The sequence below is a fragment of the Cibotium barometz genome, chromosome 7 (assembly GCF_041138505.1).
Source record: "Cibotium barometz isolate CiBa-2024 chromosome 7, ASM4113850v1, whole genome shotgun sequence".
NCBI lineage: Eukaryota > Viridiplantae > Streptophyta > Polypodiopsida > Cyatheales > Cibotiaceae > Cibotium > Cibotium barometz.
Genome location: NC_141052.1, coordinates 58,988,833 through 59,008,294, shown reverse-complemented (window position 1 = coordinate 59,008,294; position 19,462 = coordinate 58,988,833).

Here is a 19,462-nt window from a genome sequence, read left to right as displayed (position 1 = left end):
CTACTATACAAGCTTGTAGCTAGATGCACCTACACAATCAGATATCTTTGCAACCAGGCCTGTAAACTTTTCAAAATTTATTGACAGCCCTTAACTACCTTCAACGCTGTATGACTCTGACGAGCTGAAGGATACGACAAAGGTACAGGTGGTCATCAAGAAGAAAGATACAGCCCGCCAAGTGGTGATGGGCCAGCAAGAACCCTTGCAAGAGGAGCTACGTATGAGAATGATGGAGGCTAGTTGAATGGAGGTACTACAAAATGAAATTCAAGAACCCCAACAAGCCAACATAGGGATAAAGAGGAAAATGGAACCATGAGTTCAACTGCCTCATCAGAAAGCTCCCGTCCAATTTGGTGTCCATCAACCAAATCAATCAACCATTCTGCTTCTGAGTCAAAGAGGCATCACACTTCTCACAAGGATCAACACCTGTTACGGTACAAAGCCTAGTCCTGGAAACCTGTTAAAGACCACGCAAGGCCTTTTGAAACCTGTCAACCACCCCCTCTGAGTCCGGAACCACAAATCCTGGAGAATGCACCTCCTACAGGTAATCAACTACCACCTGCTTGGCTTTCGGAGAGGTCCCCGTGGAAAGAGCATCCTCATCTAGAGGAGTCTCTTTGTCCCCATGGAAAGAGCATCCTCATCTAGAGGAGTCTCTTTGTCCCAAATACTACGAGACATCAGAGCATAAGTTACCTGTTCAATTTCCTCTGACTGACAAACACAAGAACCACCAACATCAATACTACTGGAAGGTTCCTGCCAAAAACTGCTGCCATCAACTGGCAAGCTATCCACTATCTGGTCCCGGAAAGCCTGCACCTGTAGGCGTATCCACACTTAAGTGGCCATTACCAGACTGCCACTCATCACAAACCTGAGGACCTGGGAGAGAGAGTGTTGAAAGCTTGTAAACTCCATTCTCCACTCCGCCTTCCCAAACAACCTGGCCTATTGCTTTGTCCCGGAGAGCAACAAAATGCTCATCAAACTCCACTCGTACGTCAGTCTTGCAAACCTGATGCACCGAAACAGATGAAAACCAAGTGACAAAACATACAACACCTAGGAGGAATGCTTCCCCCTTCTGGCATCGGGAACTATCTCCATCCTGCCTTCACTACTGTGATCTGGGATAGTGGATGTATCCCCAGTAAGAATATGACCAGAGTACTTGCAGAGATCGTGTAAATTTGAACGGGAAGGAGTCATGTGCTTGGAAGCACCACTATCTAGAATCCACTCCCGAGTATCCGTTGCGGAGAATCCTCCAACCTCCTCACTGTTGCCTGAAGAAAATGAAACATCGGTGTCCATCACCTCCAGGTGCACAAAAGCTAGAGTCTTGAGGAATCTTCACCCTTCTCGGTCTTCTGCTTGGGAACTGCCTCCAATAGTGGCCTTTATCGCCACAATCATTACAGGTCTTCTTAGTTTCTTGCAATCAGTAACAAATTTCTTCTCGGAAGACTTCTCCGATGAAGCCTTCCCTTTCCATGTGTTATGGCCTTTCGACCGTTGGCTAATTAAGGCCTCCGAACCTTCACCCTGAGGAGGGTTTGTGAATCATTCCTTCTAGTCCCTTTCAAGAGTACCCCCAGTTGTTGGCGGACTACTTGGAAGCCATGAACCTGCTGCCAAAAGCTAAGCAGGAGTGTGCACTATAGTGCATGGTGACAAGCTGGCTCATCATCATCAGTGCAACATTGTATCAGTATTAGTACCATTCACGATGATATTTGTTGTACGTCGTGGCCCCATTGTAATCCTCCGTCCAGGATAAGTCAGGCAGCACGAGGTACGTAATAACGACATTTTAGAAACAGTTCTCTACCAGAACTTCCACAAAAAACTGTGAAAATGCCCTGCAGTAATGAAATGGGGCCTATAATGCACCCGAAATGCGAATCTGGCTGAAAATTTTAGGTCCAATAGGATAGTATACCTACCTTGTAGCTCCGCTCCCGTGAAGAAAGCTCCTCAATCGGAGATGTGTAGGTCCTAGAGCTGCTGAGGGGGTGTTGTACCTAAACCAAGAAGGGGAAAGAGATGATGGTGCTCTTACCCGTGTAGTACCGCTTCCTTCCTTGCTTGTTCTTGCCTCGCCTTAAATCTCATACGAACCAGGCTCTGATACCATAAAGAGAATGTGGGGGAGAGGGAGAGCTTCAAACCCTAGCAAGCAAACACACACACAAGAGAGAGCAAGACACGAGAGAAATGGATAGCTGAATTTTCTTCTATCTTCTTCTTCTCTACTCAGCCAACATAACATAAAGATAAGAGTACACACTATATGGGTTAGTACTCAACCAATACAACATACAAGGGTCAGCGGTCCATAATGTGAACCCGACTAAATGAGCTAGCGCTATAACTATGCTAGTCTCTAGTAATCCAAAATGGTTGTCACATAGCCTGTCATCCCACTATCACCCATAATCTCACCAACCATGCCAGTGGTGTAGATGCAGAAGCTATCACCCAGGTGGATCATCAATGTCTGTCGTAGCAATAGTTGATCTCAATATCTCAACAATGCTCTCAAGCCAACAACTCTTATCGAAACATTGTTTGGATATGCATCACATGCTCTGAAAAGATGCAGGGGGGAAGAGAGCTTGAGCTCTTGCAAGCACACACACACACACTCACAAAACCCTAATAGAGAACACACAAGGTGAGAGGTTGAAAATCTTCTTCTTCTCTACTCAACACTCAACACACCATATACAAAGATAAGAGTACACAATAATATGAAAGGTACTCAACCAATACATACACGGGTTCTCTATAGTGTGAACCCGACTAAATGAGCTGGCGCTATAACTATGCCAGTCTCTAGAATGGCTGTCACACAGCTTGTCATCCCACTGGCCGCATATCACCCAAGATCTCACCAACCATGCCAGTGGTGTAAGTGTGGGGCCTATCCCCCAGGCGGGTCATCACTGTCCACCGCCTCACTAGAGCTTGATATCTCAACACTCCCCCTCGAGCTCAACTCCATCTCATGTACACCAAGTGAAGCCCTGAATTTGTGGAGCTTCTCTGTACCCAATGCTTTGGTGAAGATGTTAGCTACCTGATCCTCTGTGCTGACATAAACAAGGTCAAGGTCTCCTGCCAAGACCTTCTCTCTGACGAAGTGGTAGTAGACCTCTATGTGCTTCGTACGAGCATGAAAGACTGGGTTCCTGGCCAACTGTATACTACTAATGTTGTCACAGAAAATGACAACTTGTCTATCCAATGATAGACCCAAATCTGCAAGTAGCTTTCTCAACCAAGCTACCTCACATGCTACCATAGCAGCTCCTCTATACTCAGCCTCTGTACTCGATAGAGCAACCGTAGGCTGCTTCTTGCTGCTCCAAGTCACAGCAGCACTCCCCAAAGAAAACATGAATCCACTGGTAGATCTTCTGTCTGAGATACTACCAGCCCAATCAGCATCTGTGTACCCATGTACACATATCTCTGTCCCAGTCTCATAGAATAGTCCACAATGCAAAGTAGACTTCACATACCTCAGTATGCGTCTCACTGCATCCAAATGCGGTTTCCGTGGAACCTGCATAAACTGACTCACCAACCCAACAGCATAGCTCAAATCTGGTCTGGTGATCGTCATGTAGATCAAACTTCCTACTATGCTCCTGTACATAGTAGGATCCTCCAAGATCTCTCCTGAATCTGCACTCAACTTGCCATTCTGATCCAATGGCACAGAAATAGGCTTACAGCCTGTCATACCATACTTGGACAACATATCCAAGCCATACTGTCTCTGCAGTAATCCAATACCATGTGGTGACCTAATCACCTCAATGCCCAAGAAATATCTGAGCTCCCCCAGATCCTTCATCTCGAACTTCTGTCTAAGCAAGATCTTTACATTAAAGATCTCTGCATCATGGTCCCCCGTAATGATCAAGTCATCTACATAGATGACAACAAGCAAAACCCCTCTATCACCATGTCTCACATACAATGAGAAATCTGCATTGGCTACATGAAAGCCAATAGTGACAAGATATTCAAAAATCTTGCTAGACCATGCTCTTGATGCTTGCTTTAAGCCATACAAGGCTTTCTTCAACCTGCAAACATGCTCGGGGTGACCCACATCCTCATAACCAGGTGGCTGCAACATATACACCTCTTCTTGCATCCATCTGATGTAAAGACCATTGCTTTGACGCAGCCACTGCTATCACAACTCTCACCATTGCCATCTTGGCAACTGGGCTGAAAGTTTCCTCATAATCAATCCCATATGTCTGCGCATATCCTTTGGCTACCAATCTAGCCTTGTACCTGTTTATGCTTCCATCACTGTTATGTTTAACTTTGTACACCCACTTGCATCCAATGGCTTTCTTGCCTTCAGGCAATTGCACTAAGTCCCAAGTTTCATTTCCATATAGTGCATCCATCTCCTCATCCATAGCTTTCTCCCAACACACATTTCCAACAGCCTCATCAATGCATGTGGGCTCAACAACCTGCACAACCTTTGCCATATATGCATAGTGATGTGCCACATAACCATCATATGTAAATCTCTGCACAGGGTTCTTCACTCTCCCTGATCTTCGCAGCTTTTCATTCATGGCTTCCATAGCCTTCTTTACACCAGGTGTTCTCATAGCTGGGATCCCAAGCTCCTCATCAAGACTCATATCTGAGCCACTAGACTCTCCATCAACATAAGAATGCCCTGCAGAAATGTCAGGCATACCAAGGGGCTCAACCACTTTCTCTTTTCCTTTACGTGATGTACTAATCACATTTGCAGGACTGGTATTATGACGCAGCCTGCCACTCCATGGTCTATCAATAGACCCACTAGATGAGGACTCTCCTGGTCCACTCAAAGACTGTGATTGCTGACCTGCATTCTGTGCAACCACACTTCCACTCACATCAGCCCCAACAGCTTCTTTTTCAGCAGCATACCAGCTGCTCATCTCATCAAAGACAACATCCCTGCTTACCCTCAACTCACGTGTAGCAGGGTTATAACACCTGTATCCCTTTTGCTCAAGGGAGTATCCAATAAACACACATTTTTCAGCTTTTGGATCCAGCTTAGTTCTCAGCTCATCTGGCACATGCACATATGCAATGCATCCAAAGACTTTCAGATGAGACAAATATGGTTTTCTGCCAGTAAACCTCTCTTCTGGAGTTACATCATGTATGGCTGTAGTTGGAGTCCTGTTCATGATGTATACTGTTGTAGACACAGCCTCAGCCCAATAGCAATGCGGCATATTCTTCTCTTCCATCAATGCTCGCGCAATCTCAGCAATGTGCCTATTTTTCCGCTCAGCAACTCCATTTTGCTGCGGAGTGTATTTGCATGTAAACTGTCTCCGAATACCATTCTTCTTCAAGAATTCAGAGAACTCAGAAGTACTCTCCCCCTCCATCTGACCTTAGGCACTTTACATATTTCCCTGTTTGCTTATTCTGAAAGTGAGTGAACACCTCACTCTTCTCTTTCATGAAATATACCCACACTTTCCTTGTGTGGTCATCAATGAAGGTCACATAATACCTGCAGCCTCCCATAGATATGGTCTTCGTAGGACCCCATACATCTGAATGCACAATATCTAGTGCATTTCTGCTCACATATCTGTTACGTGGAAAGACATGCTTTGTTTGCTTCCCAAATTGGCATGCTTCACATATTTTCTGCATACCTTCCACTTTAAATTTTGGCAGCCCTGTCACAATTCCTTTTGTCTGCATAGACTTCAATCTCTGCACATTTACATGTCCAATTCTTTTATGCCATATGTCTGTGTCTGCAACAACTCCTGAACCATTTGCAAACATCGCAGCACTCATTTCAGGCATGTCTACATTCAACGTAAACATTCTGCCCACTCTGTTGCCTTTTGCAACCAACCTGCACTTGTCTTTGAAATCTTCAACATAACACCCATCAGGGTTAAACCGAACTTGCAAACCCTGCTCAATCATCTGGCCAACTGAAACCAGATTCTTTGTTATGTTCGGTACATGAAGTACATCTGCAAGGTACTTCACTTTGCCATCCTGCATAGACAATGGCACATCTCCAACGTGGGCAATTGGATGAGCAGTGTCATCCCCTGTTTCCACAAAACCGATCTTTCCGGGTTTTTCATCTTGAACCACTCCCCATGACTCGTCATGTGGTTCGAAGCGCCTGCATCCACATACCATACATTATCTTTTTGTGCTGCATCAACATTTTCAGACATGGCATTCACAACATGCTGCATAACAAACAGCCTTTCATTGTCCTCATTATTTCTGCTTGAGGATGCATAGTTGTTTTGCTGCACTTTCCCATTTTGCATGTCAGCCTGCTTCTTATAACATTCTGACTGCACATGTCTAGGCTTACCACAATAATAACATTCACGTGCATCATTATATTGCCTTTGCCAATTTCCACGGCCTCTTTGACTCCCCCTGCCTCTGAATTTGCCTCTTCCACCTGTGTGTTGTTGTTGTTGTTGATTCTGGGACTGTTGTTGTTGCTGCTGCTGCTGGCCATAATTCTGATTACCTGTTCGGCCACCTCCTTGACCGCGTCCACGGCCTCCTCTACCTCGTCCTCTTCCTGAACTCGTGTAGAAGGCCTGTTGCTCTGAATTGTTTTTGCTTTGTGAAGTCTGTTGGTCTTCACCCAAGCTCTTCTCTTCGATAATCAGCATAGACACCAAATCTGTAAAGTTGGGAATGTTTTCCCGAGTCTGAATAGACGTCTTAAACGCCTTGTATTGTGGCCCGAGACCACGTAGACAGACCTCCACCTTATCATCATCATCTACTGACACACCAATAGATGCAAGGGATTCCACAATACCCTTTATCTTCAACGCATAGTCATTCACAGACATGCTCTTTTTCTCCACAGTATGAAGTTCATTCTTCAACTGTATCTTACGTGCCTTGGTATTTGTTTCATACAGCTTTACCAAGGTGTCCCACGCCTCCTTGGGGGACTTGGCATCCTGAATGTGCCCAATCATGGTGTCCTGTATACTAATGGAGAGCCAATACATAACCTTCCTGGCTCCTTGGTTCCAGTCTTTAAACTCTTTCACATCTGCAGCAGTCGGATTTATATCCGGTATCTCCGGTGCCTCTTCATGCTCGCCTTCTATGTAGTCCCAATAGCCTTTTCCCATCAGGAAATTCGTCAACCTGAACCTCCAAGCATGGAAGTTATTCTTATCCAGCTTCTCAGCCACAATCTGTGTTATGCCATCATTAGACATCTTGCCAAACACACAATTTTACCAGAAACTGCACTCTGGTTTTTCTGCACAACTGCTGTATTTTCTGCACAGCGGTACTGTCGTACTCTCAAATGTCACAACCAGTGACGTCAATGTGCATACATACACCCAATGGCAACTGTAGACCTCTTGCAGCACCCACAGTGTTTGCACAGTCAATCTGTCTTCCTGCAGTTCTTAAAACAGAGTTCTGCAGAGAATCGATGACTTACCCGCAGTGCTCGAAATCGCCTGCTTTCTGAAAAACGGAGGTCCAGACGCGCCGGAAACGCTTTTTCGGCCCAAAAATGTAGTCCATAGGACTGTATAGTTGCCCTATAGCTTTACTCCCGCGAAGAAATCTCCTCAATCAGAGATCGTTGCCGGTGCCTCCCGTAGAGCTCCCGACAAGGGTGTAGTCACCAACACAAATAGGGAAGAGTAGTTGAAGCTCTTACCCTCGTACCGCTTCCTGTGGTTCTCTTGCTTGAAGCTCAGCCCTTAGCACGAACCAGGCTCTGATACCATGAAAAGATGCAGGGGGGAAGAGAGCTTGAGCTCTTGCAAGCACACACACACACACTCACAAAACCCTAATAGAGAACACACAAGGTGAGAGGCTGAAAATCTTCTTCTTCTCTACTCAACACTCAACACACCATATACAAAGATAAGAGTACACAATAATATGAAAGGTACTCAACCAATACATACACGGGTTCTCTATAGTGTGAACCCGACTAAATGAGCTGGCGCTATAACTATGCCAGTCTCTAGAATATCCCACTGCCGCATATAACCCAAGATCTCACCAACCATGCCAGTGGTGTAAGTGTGGGGCCTATCCCCCAGGCGGGTCATCAGTGTCCACCGCCTCACTAGAGCTCGATATCTCAACATGCTCTAGTCCCAGTCTCCCCAAGATTTAGAGCATTCCACGTGTTGTACCTGGCTCTATTGTCTCACTAGCACCAATAATTTTAGCACCAACTCTACCAATAGACCCAGTTGCCTTTGCTCAAGCCTTAGGAAGAGTGGTAGCTAATGTAGCTCTCTCCTTGGGTATGTATGTACATTCTTAGGAGCTTTGTTGTCCCTCATTTGTCTGATATATTATTGAGAGCATGATAGCAAGGAAAATGCAGTGTCTGTGGTCGCTCTATGGTCATCGTGTCTCATAGTGTCAAATGCACTTACAAGCCATTACTAATGCTCCTAAATCATAGCTAGCTTTACCAGTGCCACCACAACAACAAGCTATCATGCCAGCCCACAAAATAGCTCAACACACTGCGACCACCCGACATAGCAACCAATCTCTCTCTTGTGTCTTGCTCTCTCTTGTGTTTGTGTGTTTGCTTGATAGGGTTTGAAGCTCTCCCTCTCCCCCACATTCTCTTTATCCAAGGTGGTGGCCGACAAGGAAATCAGAATTTTGGACAGCATCAGTCCAATGATTCACAGCAGCAATCATACACAGGTGGAAGAGGCCAGTCTAGAGGTAGGGGGAGCCAAAGAGGTCGAGGTGGTTGGCAAAGAAATCAAAATGTAAATAGCATAGAGTGCTATTACTATGGCAAACCAGGACACATGGCAAAGGACTCCTACAAAAAGTAGAATGACATTAAAAGAGGTCGAGGTGGCAAAGAAATCAAAATGCAAATAGCATAGAGTGCTATTACTATGGCAAACCAGGACACATGGCAAAGGACTGCTACAAAAAGTAGAATGACATTAAAAGTGGAAAGTTGCAACAGCAAGGCAACTATGCATCACATCTAGCAAACATGGAGGTGATGACAGAAGTGAGTAGCTATTTGTGATGCAGCACATGCGTAGTTACATAACAGGGATGTGTCAGGATCTCAAGATATATGGTACGTGGATTCTGGCACCTTTAACCACATGACCAGTCATGCCGAGTGGTTTAGAGATATGCAGAAAATGGAAAAACCACATTATGTAGAAACAGGTGATGATACTGCGCATCCCAGTGCGCAGTATCAACATGCGTATCCCAGTGCGCATGTTGGTAAAGTGCCATTGTCTAGGCAGGATGGCAAAATAAAGTACTTGGTTGATGTACTTCATGTTCCGAATATTACAAAGAACCTGGTTGATGTACTTCATGTTCTGAATATTACAAAGAACCTGGTTTCTATTGGACAGATGGTTGAGCGAGGTTTAATCCTCAAGGATGTTTTGTGGAAGACTTCAAAAATAAGTGTCGCTTGAGGCACTTTGTCTACATCATTTGGTTGGCCCAGCCTCTAGCACATGTCACACTCCTTCGGCGCAAATTTGTGTGCATATTTTAATGCTGTCGGCATGTAATCCTTCTTGTAACACTTTTCACCCTGTTACTTCTTTGAAAAAGTGTCGAGTTCATCCTCAGCATTTTAAAAGGAACAGTGATTGAGGTTGCGGGAATTCTATTTGTGATGTCTTTTGTGGTCCTCAGTATGGAAGCCTCCAATCAGGAATACAATCTTTTGTTTGGTCGTGGTTATGGCAGGCCAAGGTGCGGCACAATTGGGAACACAATCAGATGACTGTTCGACGGGGTCAAAAAAAGTGAAGTTTGCATTGCGGGAGCACTGTCAGCTGAGCAGTGTCGTCTGGCCAGTGATTGTGGAAACAATAAATATGGCTAAAGGCTTGGATGAAGATGAAGAGGATAATTTTTGCAGGCTAATGTGGATTTGGTCCCACTATGTGTGGTGGATGTAGCTTGCATTTCTGTGGAGTATGCGGCGGTACGGATGGTGGCTCGTATGCCGGAGAAGATCCCTGGGGAATTGTTTCTTGGTGAGGATGGTCATTTCCGAGATGGTGAGCTGCAAGATATTTTGGAACAAGAAAGAGCTTTTGAGGCGCAACTGAGGAAGGTTACCATAGTAGAAGAAGAAGCTTGGGAGACAGTCTTTTTGGGAAAAGATAAGGGATCCAAACCAATGAAAGTCAACAATTTGCTGGATGATAAGTTTTGAGAGGCTCTGGTGGATCTTTTGACAGAATTTATGGATGACTTTGTATGGGATTACTCAGACAGAAAGGGCTTGGATCTTAATTTTTATCAGCATCGCATTCATTTAAAGCTAGATGCAACTCCTTCCAGACAGTAGCGGTACACATAATGAATCCGCATGTTGCAAAGTAGGTTAAAGAAGAGTTGGATTGTCTCCTGTGGGTTGGATTCATTGCTCCAATAGAGAATCCAGAGTGGATTTCTCCAATCGTGATCATTCCCAAGAAGAATAAGAAGATACGCATCTGTGTTGATTATAGTAAACTTAATGCGGCTACTATTCCAAATCCTTTTCCCTTACCATACATGGATACCATCTTGGATGATGTGGCAGGCCATGAGATGTATTCATTTCTTGATGGGTTTAGTGGATATAATCAAATTTGGATGGCACTAGAGGATCAATCTAAGACAACATTCATCACAACTTGGTGTGTGTTTGTGTGTAAAGTGATGTGGTTTAGCTTCTTGAGGAATGCTCCGAGTACATTTCAATGGGATATGCATGAAATTTTTGGGCCATTTTTGACAGCTTTCATGCGGGTCTTTCTAGATGATCTCAATGTGTTCGGGACCTCTATTGAGCATTTGGAACATCTACGACTGTGTTTTCAGAAATGTCAGGAGGTGTGTTTTAGCTTAAATCCCATAAAGTGTGCCTTTGGGTTCGGAGTGGGAAGTTATTGGGGCACATTATATCACAAGAAGGCATTGTTGTGGATCCCGATAAGGTGGCTGCAGTGATGCAAGCTCTAGCACCTGTCAATCCAAAGGAGTGTATGCAGTTTTTGGGTCAAATTCGGTGGCATGGGCGGCATTTGCAGTTTTCGGTGCATCTGGCGATTCTACTAAATCTAGTGGTTCATGTGGACTGCAAAGAATTTTCTTGGACAAAGGAATGTGATTTGGCATATCAAAGGTTGAAGATACAACTACCCCATGCACCAGTTATGATGTTGTCTGATTGGAAGAAGTATTTTCATGTCTTTGTGGGTGCTTTGGACATGGCAATTGGCAGCAGTGTGTTAATGAAGGAGTAGAGTGTTGGCTAGTTCCGACCTATTTATTATGCAAGCCACAGATTATCCTCTGCAGAGAAGAATTATTCAGTAACATAGCGAGAGTGCTTAGGCATGATCTATTTAGTGAAGAAGTTTTGGCATTATCTACTAGGGAGAATGTTTTATTTTCATGTGGATTATTCTGCGTTGCTTTATCTGGTGTGGCAGCATAATTTAACCAAAAGATTGTCTAGGTGGATGTTGTTGATGCAGGAGTTTGACTTTGAAGTCATTCATCGACCAGGATCTCAGCATGTAGTAGTAGATTATCTTTCAAGACTGGATTCGAGAGAACAAGCTACAGGAGTGGATGACAAGTTTCTGGATGCATCGCTTTTTGCTATTCAAATGAAGCGGATCCAGTTCCTGATGCGGTTCTGCCTCTTTCCATGCCTTGGACATGGTACGAGGAAATGTTTTGTTTTTTATCTACATGTGTTATGCCGACTCATTTGACGAAAGATCAACGAAGGCGGCTCGCATTGCGGAGTCGTTCCTTTGAAGTTTGCATTGGAGAATTGTACTACGGCAATGTTGCTGATGTGCTATTGCGGTGTGTACTACCGTAAGATCAGGAGGCCATGTTGCAGGAAGCGCATTGCGGAGTCTCGGGAGGGCATTTTTTGGGGAAGATTACTACAGGCAAAAGTATTCCAAGCTGGCTTGTGGTGGCCAACAATTTATTTTGATGCACAGCAGTTTGTGCCCAAATGTGATGTATGCTAGAGGATGGGCCAGCCGTCATCACAGAGAGACCGCATGCCCTTACACCAGATATTGCCACTTGAGTCCTTTCAAAAGTGGGGCTTGGACTTCATTAGGCCCTTTAAACCTGCAGCTACAAAGACAGGAAATCGGTATATTCTGACAGCAACAACAGATTACTGCACCAAGTGGGTGGAAGCTTGGGCGTTGCGGGATAATTCTGCTCTTTTAGTGTGGCAAAGTGTCTATACAAGGATGTATTCACTCATTTTGGCTGCCTGGTGGAGTTGGTCAGTGATCAAGGGAGTCATTTTATTAGTACAGTGATCAGGCAAATGATAGGTTTTTTTTTCCACAAAAAGATCCTTCCATTAGTTATCAATAAAACTGCCCGGTGGGCTACAAACTCCCAAACAGGCGGGATCACAGTATAGACAAAGGGAGGCTCTCCCACTCACACATCCAGACTCTCTGAAGCTATCTCAAGTATGAGGTGGAGGGGGGAATAGCCACACAGGTGGCCTATAGCTCCAGCGCACAATGCCCTGCTGCTCACTAAAGAACGGGCCGCTCTTCCATAATCGAAGGAAGGCAAGCCTGCAAAGGATCGTGGAGTCTAAAGTCCCCTGAAGTGTGTCAAACTGACCTTAAAGTGTGTGGATAAGCTCCAACCAAAATTCCTAAACAGTCTCAACTGGTGGAATGACCCTCTGCTTAAAGATGCGTCTACAGCGTGCCCGCCATACAAACCAAAGTGCCAGGCTACTAATGAGCTCCCAACGAGGATCGCCCTCTCCCGACCATAAAGCAGTGCTGAAGTTTGGAACCTGAAGTGGAAGAAGGTGACCTCACTGAGCCTGAAGAGCAAGACTATCTACTGTCGTCTCATATCTGAACGCGGGTCCTGAAAGAGTGCTCCAAGCCACGGCACCCCATGTAAAGATCTGGTCACCCCCAAGGTGGCTGTATAATCGCAAAATTTGTCCCTAGATCTATTGTGCAATAGTGCAATCCCAGAGGCAGTGCCTCTGTGTCTTCTGTGGGTGTCCACAGGCGGAGCAATCTGGTGGTCTGCCACCAAAACTGAGCCAAGTGCCCACAGCAATGACTCTATGAGCAACCAGCCCCACTGAAAGGTAACCGTATGCCTGGGCTGTCTACTACTCCAAATGCACTGCCAGAATGCAGTCAAGAACTCTACTAAAATGCCCTCACGCTGCCAATGCTCTGTAGGAGCTGGACTGGCCTGTCGCTAAGCTAGCAAAATATGTCTACCAAGCCGTGCCGAATACTAAAAGAATGGCATGGGCGGTCTCTCTGCCAAGGCAAAAGGGTCTCTCCATTGCCACTCACCTGGGTCCCACTGTAGACGGGCCAATGGCCGGGCCTCCCATGCCCAAAGGCACCCCTCAAAGTCTACGGTGATGGCCTCCGGGTCTGGGTCAACATGCCAAAGTTTGGCACAAGATCCTACTACACGGATCCGCTGAAAGATGCAATCAACCACAAGCTCCGACTACTCGGATCCACTGAAAGATGCAGTCAACCACAAGCTCCGACATAGTCATCATGACTCTGTGAAGTCGCCAACCCTCACCCACCTCAAAGAACAATGTGCAATCCCCATAGCAGCCTCTCACTGCAATGAGTATCTCCAAACGCGTGAATGCCCCCATCCTGGTGGGTGGAGTCTAAATCCTGGGCTGTAACCAAGTCCCTAGCACTGCTGCTTCAATATCACTAATCATTTGCGGAACACCCCTCAAACTTGCAAGCCTCAAACTCTGCTGCTCCTCAGGAAGCTACCGAAACTGTATCCAATCACCAATGTAAGATCCCTGTCCCCACCGTGCAATGATTTTAGGGGTGCTAGCAGTGGAAGTAGCACTTCTTGCGCGGGGCAGGGTCCCACACTCGAGGCCTCGCCCACGGATATCCAGACAAGAGACTAATCCATCGGTTTCTCCAAAACCGAACTCGGAAAAACTTCCTTTGCCCGGAAAGCACGGGCAATTCCACCAGGATAACTTTTCCCTAACGTAGTCAAAAGCCTTAATTAACTGAACTGATCTGACCGAACTCATAAGTTCCATAGTCAGATCAAGGGACAGCTTGGATCATAGAGACCAACACTTTTTTCCTCATCGAGAGACACAGCCGTTGATTCTTTTTCCATAGAACATTTTTTGTCCGGGATTTACTTCATCTATCGAACTAAACAGAAATTGAGTCTCGATTTACGGATCCATCAGTCCAGCCCATGGGTTAGCCAACCGCCCAACCACTGTAGTGATGGGATCCAATTAAGAATTTGGTTAGGTTTTGTCCCGGGTACCAGGGAAAAGAGTTCCCAGGCCCCCTAGCCGGATGTTCATGCAAACATAAACTAGTCACACCACTTACACACCCAATATGAAATTTCCTTTTTCTCAGCATCAGCTATCTTTAAAACAATCCTTTAATGAAACCATTGTGTCATTGATCACAATCCTCAAAATCTCTGGTTGAGTCCTTATTTCCAATCATTCCTTCATTGGAGTATCTATGGCATCATTGTCAACCAGAACGCTCACCACCTGTCCACTCATCAGGGGCCTTTTCAATAGTTCCTAGACCATAGTACCCGGTAATATAATCACTTATAAAAATCAAGATGGAATCTCCGTTGATCAGCAAGATCAACCAACAGATCCATATAAAAGAGCCATGGACTCATCCGTTGAGGACCAGCAATGTCAATCAACCAGATCTAGGCCCGGTTTCAGAAAACAACTCTTACTCCTTGTTCCAAAATCTTTCACGACGTACGTGTGGGTATCTTCGGCGACCCAGAGCCCGAGCTCCGTATGGTCAGCACCCTTTAGGGTCCTTTGCAGGTCACCTAGTGCTTCACTCATAGGCCACTTCCTTGGTCCCTTATCCACCGTACCGGAAGCTCACCATTTAAATCGAACCGAGGCTGGTCAAGACCTCGGCCGACCTTGCTACGCGAGACGTCCTCCATTGACTCTCTGTCAACAGTTGCAACTTTATCAGTTAGGTCTCCACGACCTTAATTACAAGACGGTCAAAATGCTTCCCCAGCATTTTTGACATAAAACAGTCATTTACAAACAGGTCACAAATACAGTTTCTATATTGAACTCTCGTCTTTCCACATTATCCCTCATCAGTCCACATTCCATTCATATGTGTACTCATTCTCATCCAATCACATCATTTTCCATCTCATCACCACAGATTCATTCACATCACATATCATATATTCGCATCCCAATTCACATGTCATCACATCTCATCCATTCACTCATATCGACGACACATCATTTCACATACACATTCGCATTCATTATTCTACATACACATCCACATTCATACATCCAATTCCACATCCGCATTCATACATACACATCCATATCCACATCCATACATCCACATCCACATTCATACATCCATATCCACATCTACATCCATACATCCATTTTCACATCCACATCTACATTTATATCCATACATCCATTTTCACATCCAAATCCACATCCATACATTCACATCCATATCTACATCCATACATCCATTTTCACATCCACATTCATACATCCATATCCATACATCCATATCCACATTTACATCTATATCCACATCTACATCCATACATCCATTTTCACATCCACATTCACATCTACATTTACATCCATACGTCCACATCCACATTCATACATCCATATCCACATCTACATCCATACATCCATTTTCACATCCACATTCATACATCCACATCCATAAATCCACATCTACATTTACATCCATACATCCATTTTCACATCCACATCCACATCCATACATTCACATACATATCTACATCCATTTTCACATCCACATTTATACATCCACATCTACATCCTTATCCATACATCCACATCTACATCCTTATCCATACATCCACATCCACATTTAAATCTATATCCACATCTACATCCATACATCCATTTTCACATCCACATTCATACATCCACATTCATACATCCATATCCATACATCCATACATGCATTCACATCCATATCTACATCCATACATCCATTTTCACATCCACATTCATACATCCACATCTACATCCACATCCACATTTACATCCATACATCCATTTTCACATCCACATTCATACATCCACATCCACATCCATGCATTCACATCCATATCTACATCCATACATCCATTTTCACATCCACATTCATACATCCACATCTACATCCACATCCACATTTACATCCATACATCCATTTTCACATCCACATTTATACATCCACATCCACATCCATATAGTCACATCCATATCTTCTATGCATATGTTTATGCATAAAAATCTTTTATGATGAAGATCACACTTTTAATATAAAAAAATATCTTCTATGCACCCATTTATGCATAAAAATCATTTATGATAAAAGTAACACTTTTATAATTAAAAAAACAATCTTTTATGCATACTTTTATGCATGAAAATCAAATATGATATAATATTCTTTTATAATAAAAATATAATCTTTTATGCATGAAAATCAAATATGATAAAAGTAACACTTTTATAATAAAAATAATAATCTTTTATGCGTGAAAATCAAATATGATAAAAGTAACACTTTTATAATTAAAAAATAATCTTTTATGCATACTTTTATGCATGAAAATCAAATATGATAAAAGTAACACTTTTATTATAAAAAAATAATCTTTTATGCATACTTTTATGCATGAAAATAAAATATGATAAAAGTAACACTTTTATAATTAAAAAATAATATTTTATGCATGAAAATCAATAATAATGAAAGTAATACTTTTATAATAAAACTAAATTTCTTTTATACAAATGATCAAAATGCATCTTCTATGCATGAAAATGACCCTCGAGACTGGCATAGTTATAACGTCAGCTCATTTAGTTGGGTTCACACTATAGAGAACCCAAGTATGTATTTGGTTGAGTACCTTTTCATATGTGTGTACCCTTATCTTTGTATATGGTGTGTTGAGTGTTGTGTGAAGAAGAAGAAGATTTTCAGCCTCTTTCCTTGTGTGTTCTCTTTTAGGGTTTTGTGAGTGTGTGTGTGCTTGCAAGAGCTCAAGCTCTCTTCTCCCTTGCATCTTTTCATGGTATCAGAGCCTGGTTCATGCTAAGGGCTGAGCTGCAACCAAGAGCTGCAAGCAAGAGAAGCACAGGAAGCGGTACAAGGGTAAGAGCTTTATCTACTCTTCCCTATTTGTGTTGGCGACTACATTCTTGTCGGGAGCTCTACGGGAGACACTGGCAAATGATCTCTGATTGAGGAGCTTTCTTCGCGGGAGTAAAGCTATAGGGCAACTATACTGTCCTATCGGACTAATTTTTTGGAGCCGAAAACGCGTTTCGGGCATGTTAGGACCTCCGTTTTTCGAAAAGTAGGCAATTTTCGGGTAAGTCATCGATTCCTTGTAGAACTTTGTTTTAAGAACTATAGGAAGATGGATTGGTTGTGCAAACATTGTGTGTGCTGCAAGGAGGTCAATAGTTGCCATTGGGTGTATGTATGCACATTGAGGTCACTGGTTGTGACATTTGAGTGTAGTACAGTATCGCTATAGAAAATACAACAGTTTGTGCAGGACAAACCAGAGTGCAGTTTCTGGTAAATTTGTGTGTTTGGCAAGATGTCAAATGATGGCATAAACCAGGTTGTTGCTGATGAGAAGCTTGCTAAGAACAACTTCCATGCTTGGAGGTTTAGGTTGATAAATTTCCTGATGGGAAAGGGTTACTGGGACTACATAGAAGGTGAGCATGAAGAGGCACCGGAGATACCGGAGATCAATCCGACTGCTGTAGATGTGAAAGAGTTCAAGTATTGGAACCAAGGAACCAAAAAAGTTATGTATTGGCTCTCTATCAGTATACACGACACCATGATTGGGCACATACATGATGCCAAGTCCCCCAAGGAGGCGTGGGACACCTTGGTAAAACTCTATGAAACAAATACCAAGGCACGAAAGATACAGTTGAAGAATGAACTTCATACTGCGGAGAAAAAGAGTATGTCTGTGAATGACTATGTATTGAAGATGAAGGGTATTGTGGAATCCCTTGCATTTATTGGCGTTTCAATAGATGATGATGATAAGGTAGAAGTCTGTCTACGTGGTCTCGGGCCACAATACAAGGCGTTCAAGACGTCTATTCAAACTTGGGAAAAGATTCCCAATTTCACAGATTTGGTGTCTATGTTGATTATAGAAGAGAAGAGCTTGGGTGAAGACCAACAGTCTTCACAAAACAAAAACAATTCAGAACAACAGGCCTTCTACACAAGTTCAGGAAGAGGATGAGGTAGAGGAGGTCGTAGATGCCGCCAAGGAGGTGGCCGAATAGGTAATCAGAATTATGGCCAGCAGCAGCAACAACAGTCCCCAGAATTCACAACAACAACAACACGCAGGTGGAAGAGGTCAATTCAGAGGCAGGGGGTGTCAAAGAGGTCGTGGAAATTGGCAAAGGCAGTATAATGATACACATGGATGCTTTTATTGTGGTAAGCCTAGACATGTGCAGGCAGATTGTTATAAGAAGTAGGCTGACATGCAAAATGGGAAATTACAGCAAAACAACTATGCATCCTTAAGCAGAAACAATGACGATAATGAAAGGTTGTTTGTTATGCAGCATGTTGTTAATGCCATGTCTGAAAATGTTGAAGCAGCACATAAAGATGATGTATGGTACGTTGATTCAGGTGCTTCAAACCACATGACAAGTCATGGGGAGTGGTTCAAGGAGATGAAAAATCTTGAAAGATGAGGCTTTGTGGAAATAGGGGATGACACTGCTCATCCAATTGCCCATGTTGGAGATGTGCCATTGTCTATGCAGGATGGCAAAGTGAACTACCTTGCAGATGTACTTCATGTTCCGAACATAACAAAAAATCTGGTTTTAGTTGGCCAAATGATTGAGCAGGGTTTGCAGGTTCGTTATGTTCAAGACTTTAAAGACAAGTGTAGGTTGATTGCAAAAGGCAACAGAGTTTACATTGAATGTAAACATGCTTGAAGTGAGTGCTGCGATGTTTGCAAATGGTTCAGGAATTTTTGCAGACACAAACATTTGGCATAAAAGAATTGGACATGTGAATGTGCAGAGAATGAAGTCTATGCAGACTAAAGGAATTGTGACATGGCTGCCAAAGTTTAAAGTTAAAGGTATGCAGAAAATATGTGAAGCATGCCAATTTGGAAAGCAAAACAAAGCATGTATTTCCACGTGACAGAAATGTGAGCAGAAATGCACTAGATGTTGTGCATTCAGATGTATGGGGTCCTACGAAGACCATGTCTA